Source organism: Brachionichthys hirsutus, chromosome 18 (assembly GCF_040956055.1).
Source record: "Brachionichthys hirsutus isolate HB-005 chromosome 18, CSIRO-AGI_Bhir_v1, whole genome shotgun sequence".
Taxonomy (NCBI): domain Eukaryota; kingdom Metazoa; phylum Chordata; class Actinopteri; order Lophiiformes; family Brachionichthyidae; genus Brachionichthys; species Brachionichthys hirsutus.
The window spans coordinates 8,232,877-8,238,485 of NC_090914.1; positions in this window are offsets into that span (position 1 = coordinate 8,232,877).

The window sequence follows — 5,609 nt, forward strand, 5'->3', positions numbered from 1 at the left end:
AGTTTGTTTCCCCTGCTGCCGTTCCTGCGCAGAGACACCGTCTGTTTGGACGCGGACCGGTGCGCGCGTATTTGTGTGCGTGAGAGTGTGTGTGGCAAAAAAACAAAAAAAAACAGTAGCAGCTTCCCACACACACACACGCAGCATGCATTTGCATGTTGTGACAGCCTCTTTGACAAACAATGAATAATAATAAACCAAAGCCGAACGAAGTCGCGAAACATGTTAAACACTGTTTTCCAACACTGATGTTTTTGCTGCAGGGGCGCAGGTAGACCCGGATTTAATGGGGCACATGACCCAAGTGTTGCATTGCATGCACCGACTTCAGATCTGTTTTTGTCAGCATTCTCTAAAATCATTAGTTTCTGTCAGAATGTATTCTCATATGCAATAAATCAAGATATAATGGTTTAATACTAATGCGTAAAGATGCTCCCTCTGTATTTGGAAACTAGAAAAGTGCTCAAGGAGCGCAGACCTCCGCCAAGCAGCTCATTCCCCTCCTACATGACTGTGTCAAATTCCATAGTCAATAATGAACAGAGATATTACAAACTCCTTCTGCTCACATTCCAGTCACTCCATAATCTGGCTCCTCCATATTTGTCGGAAATGCTCCACTACTACACTCCGAGTCGTTCCCTACGCTCCTCCTCCACTGGACTTTTTTACTAATAAATACGTCTGCTTGAAATCCTTCATGGTCACACTGCCTCCCGAAGTTAAATGTGGAACTAATCTCAAGGATGTTCCAACAACTCGCCTCTGGACCTGTCGATATTTAAGATAGTTCTTCTAAACTGCCAGGAGACGCTTACCACCATCTTTTGTTTCTAAAGCCATGTCAAGAGACATAGTTTTCCTAAGCATTCACATGTGTTTTTGTGATGTGTTCTGTACTTATATGTTTTTTGTAATTTAATCATTACTGTTGCATGTTGCACAACTTCACAGAGAAAAAATCCTAGTCTGTGAACCCTCATTGACAATGGCAATAAACTACTTCTGATTCCGATTCTTCTGATAAGCAGATTTAGAACTGCATGGAAGTATGCAAACTTGTGTGTCAGTCTCGTGTTTAACTTGGCTTTTGGTTCACCATCCAAAGCCATTCTCCTTGTTGGATCTGGCTTCTTGTATAAACAGCCTCTTTATTTTAAGGAGACTTGCACACCACTGACTCACATGATAACTCAAGTATGATGGGCCTCTGTTTCTTTTCTGTCTTCTTCCTAGGTCTTATTCATTAACATTCTGCACCGGTTGTAATGCAGCAGATGTCCATGGGTTAGTTGTGACAGCCAGGCCATTAAATGTCTGATAAAGAATAAACACGTCCAAATTGCAGCTTAAAAACAGGAGCCCTCTAATAAAATAAGACTGTTTCTGAAAACACTTTTGCAGGAATTTGTTTGGCTTCACAAATCCATGCTAATCTGCTGCAATGGTTAAATCCTTCTCATGCATCATTAAAATAAAATGGCCACATTAATGGCAGATGTCATTCAGTTTTTTTCACTCATGAATTTAATAAATTTACCTTATTCACAAAAAACACACATCAAATATAGATATTTCCTTTGTCCTTCGGTCCTTGGATCTTCCTCTGGATCATATTACAGATTGTCTGACTTTGAGATTCCATATGAGCTGCTCAACCATCTGGTAGAGCATGTGGAAATAGTTCAAGCCACTTTGATTTACATTGGCTGTTCTGCTGGATGTAACTCCGACTGTGGATGGGGATTGTTTTGCTGCTATGGCTGTGAGGCTGTCGGGACAGTCTGGACAGCATATTGGGTAAGGTGCAAAACACACTGTAAAACTACTACACTGCAGCTCTGTGCTCCCCCAGATGAGTAAACATTTTCACTGGAATGACTCACTCTTTCCAGGTTGAAGGAAAAGTACATAGAGCTTAGAGATGGAGAAAAATATATCTATCTCTCTCTCACACACACGGATGCACACAAGCAGTGAGGGTTAAAAGGGCATGAGCTGTTTCCTGCTTGTGAGTTTGGGAATTCGGGCAGCTGATCTTCCCAAGGGGAAACACTGGCTGTCAATTTGCTGTAATGAAAGAGCCAAACATTGAATCAAGTCAATACTTGTTTCCAGCTTTGGTGTACGGCACCACCAGGCTCAATAAGCCTCTGGCAACTCTGACCAACAAATGTGTTGAAAGTCTGACACCACCCATTGCTCAGTCTAGGTCTGAGGTTAGATTAGACTCTTCAGGTTTCCCTCATGTGAATAAAAGTATCCAAGATGTGTTATCAGACCAGAATCTGTAGGAGGTAAATGATGACGTTTAAATCATGCGGTAGCAGTTTTTTGTTTACTCATGTGCACTTTTACTTTTCTTTCAGCACCGTACCAAGTTTGCAGATATTTAGATTTTCAGGACTTCTTTTTCCTGGAGCAACCGTGCGTCCCTAAACCAGTTTATCCTCTTTAAACTGCTAATGTGCTCTTTGGTTTTTGACAAAGAAGCTTCTAATAATTATTTCCACGCCATTTGACATTATCTTACTCTGCACACGCTTGTCACAGTGCAAGCAACGCTTTTTATGACCTCCCAGTTACATGAAACAGATTATTACACCCGCCCTCTGCATCACATTTCCTTGTGCGTCTTTAGGATGTATTTGGAGTAAGTCAAAACCTCATAATCTTGTGCGGTATTTAAAAAGCGCTTGTGTGGGTTTTGGGTAAAGATTTTCCAAACAACATGAGCTTGTTGGGACGGCCTCGCCAAAGATTCCATGGGGCTGAGATGTTAAACGGTGTTACGTTACCTCTTTTTTAGTGCAAGCAGTTCTTTCTCTCCAAAAACACCCACAAATGAGGCAGAATTGTTTGAGTTTTACCTGGAACTCTTATTTCCATTATTTCTGCACACTTTCCAACAACTTTCCCAAAATCTGTCACATTGAGACTTGAAAGTCTTATTTCTTATTATGTCTCAGTATTTGGTGATGATTGGAGGGAAATAGGAAATAAAATTTAATTGAAGAAGAAGATTACTAGATCCCAAATAGAGGCCAGTAGTCAAAGCATTTTTGTTGGTATTAAGCACAGGGGATCAATTAAAAACACTCGATCCATCTCAGTATCTTACACAGCCCATGTGTAATGCTACTATTAAAAGAAAAACAAAGCAAATGTCCCATTTGAGCCTAAATTTAAATGACTTTGTTATATTATAAAATTGCAATTAGTCTCGCAGTGTTATAACTTTAACAATATACTGTATCTCCAAGGATGCATTTGTTTCTTCCTGTACAAACAGGTTAGCAGATTACACTCCCATCACGCCCCAGGCAAAGACAGGTTCTTCCACCAACAAAAAAGGGAATCTGACACTTTGCTGTTTGCTCCAATCCTATTCCTGAACAGCCTCCGCACTTTAAAGTGCATTAACACTGCAGTTAAAACGAAAACCGGTTTCAGACTCTGAGGCAATGCTAAATATCCAAATTTGTGCAACAGCGCATAAACCCAAAGAGTCTCTTGGGGAACTGGATTGCTTTAGAAAACACTCCTACAGCAAATAGCCTAAGGATGTAGCTTGAATGTTACATGAGCTGGAATACACAACATGGGAAGCAGCAACTATTCACTTGTGTGCTGTGTGTATGCATGACCGCGAAGCTCTCGTGTGCAGCAGAGCGTGATGATGCAAGCGTCTTGGCTTTTGACAGGCATGTCTCATAAACAACATTTGACATGACCTCATCAGATGACAGTACAGCCTACGGCTAAGCGCTGAGATCTCAATGAGGAGCTTATCGTTTCTGGAACCGCATGCAGGATTTTGTGGACTTGAAGGCAACACTACAAGGTGGATGAGATAAGCACCTCCAGAAATCATCCAGCTGCTGAGTCTATAGTCGTTCTTGAATGAGACCGTTTCCTGTTTCTATTATGTCAAGGAGAGGCTATGGATGATCTCTTTTGCAGAAAGACATTGCTGAGTGTATGAGTCAGGGAGAAAGACTTCAGGACATGACTAACATGTGATCTTATCTATAGAATCTCCCTTAATAAATAAAATCCACCCAAGGTATTGTACAGGCCTGTTTTTTTTATATATATATAAATGAATGGCTTGAATATATTACAGTCCTATACCATTCTGAGAAATTCATACTGATAAGTCAATGGAAAAAAATCTAAATGACTTTCTGGGCTTATAAAAGTGGTTTTGATTTTCAACCTTGAATAAACAATTATGTTTTCCAGGGCCTTTAAACTCAATTCGGCCGCTCAAGATAGCTTTGGCACCGGACAGTGTTTAGAAGGACCAGACGATTTCCATGGAAACAATATCTGTCGAGCTGTCCAAGATAATGGTGCTGACATATGAGCGTCCTTTTTTCAATGTGGTTTTAATCCAAGAGAATAGTCCAGGTCTCTGTGTCACGTTGTGTATGTGTGGTGTGTTTAAAGAAGTGGGAGCCGAGAATTTAAAGGAAGTGGGAAAATAAGGAATCCTGCTTTTTCCTTTTAATGAGCATAAGTTCTAAGTATAAGCACCATTACATTGTTTTTCCGCAAAGCCGGAAAATCGCGTTGCTGAGCTGTGTAAGTTTCTAAAATGGTTTGGTGTTGGAAAAAACCACGCAGGGAAAACATCAAACGCTTAATTTTATGACTGAGTTTACAAGATTGAAGATGCTGACGTGACGCTTACCATGTTCACCACTGCAGCTGAGCATGCTAACATTGTTGCATTCCCTTATAAGCTCTAAAAACTAAGTACAGTTGATGGGAATGTCAATTTGACCTGATGGTGGCGCTACATGAAAAGTCAGGGGGTCACCAAAACACCTCAATCCATCCAATAAATGTACAGGCCTTTCCCACAAAAATATTAATATTTTTTATGTAACATTATCATCTGGGGATCATGAATATTGGTGCAACATTAAGCATCATCCAGTACATATGAAGTATTTCACCGCATATCTTAAAAGTCAAGGGATCCATCCTCTGAGGACAAGGAGTATCTGCATATATGTGAAAAGCAATTCATGGAATATTTGAATGAAATCCAAATTATGAAACATACCGGTAAATATCAATCTGCTTCAATCTGCGATCGCTGATGCATGGCTAAAAAACCTCATCTCTGAATGAAAAAAAAACTCAAGCCGTCAAGAAATGTTCTCTGACAATCACCTCATGACGGTTTGTTACAGCGGGTGGAAAAGAAAGGTCAAAAGACGAGGGTCTTCTACAAGGAAATTACAACCTGAATCCTGCTGATCAGCACATCTGCTGTCATGGCTGACATTATCTTGCAGTACTACTTTCACTGCAGGAGAAAAGCTAAATGTCAGACTCATTTTCCTAAAGAGAGGGAGAGATGCTCGTGATATTAATGACTCCGAACCACTAACCATCAGTTCTAACAACTGAAGTTCAGGAAAGAAGAAAACATAGCAGCACTTCCTTGAAACTAGACAATGCAGTCGTTTCATTCAGGAATCCAGTGGCCATGTTGAATGTCTGGACGGCTGCTTTCTCTCACCTCTTTCATGCTTTGACTTCCTGCGTTTGAATTGTCAGAGCGGAGCGTAATCTAGTAGTCATCCATTCAT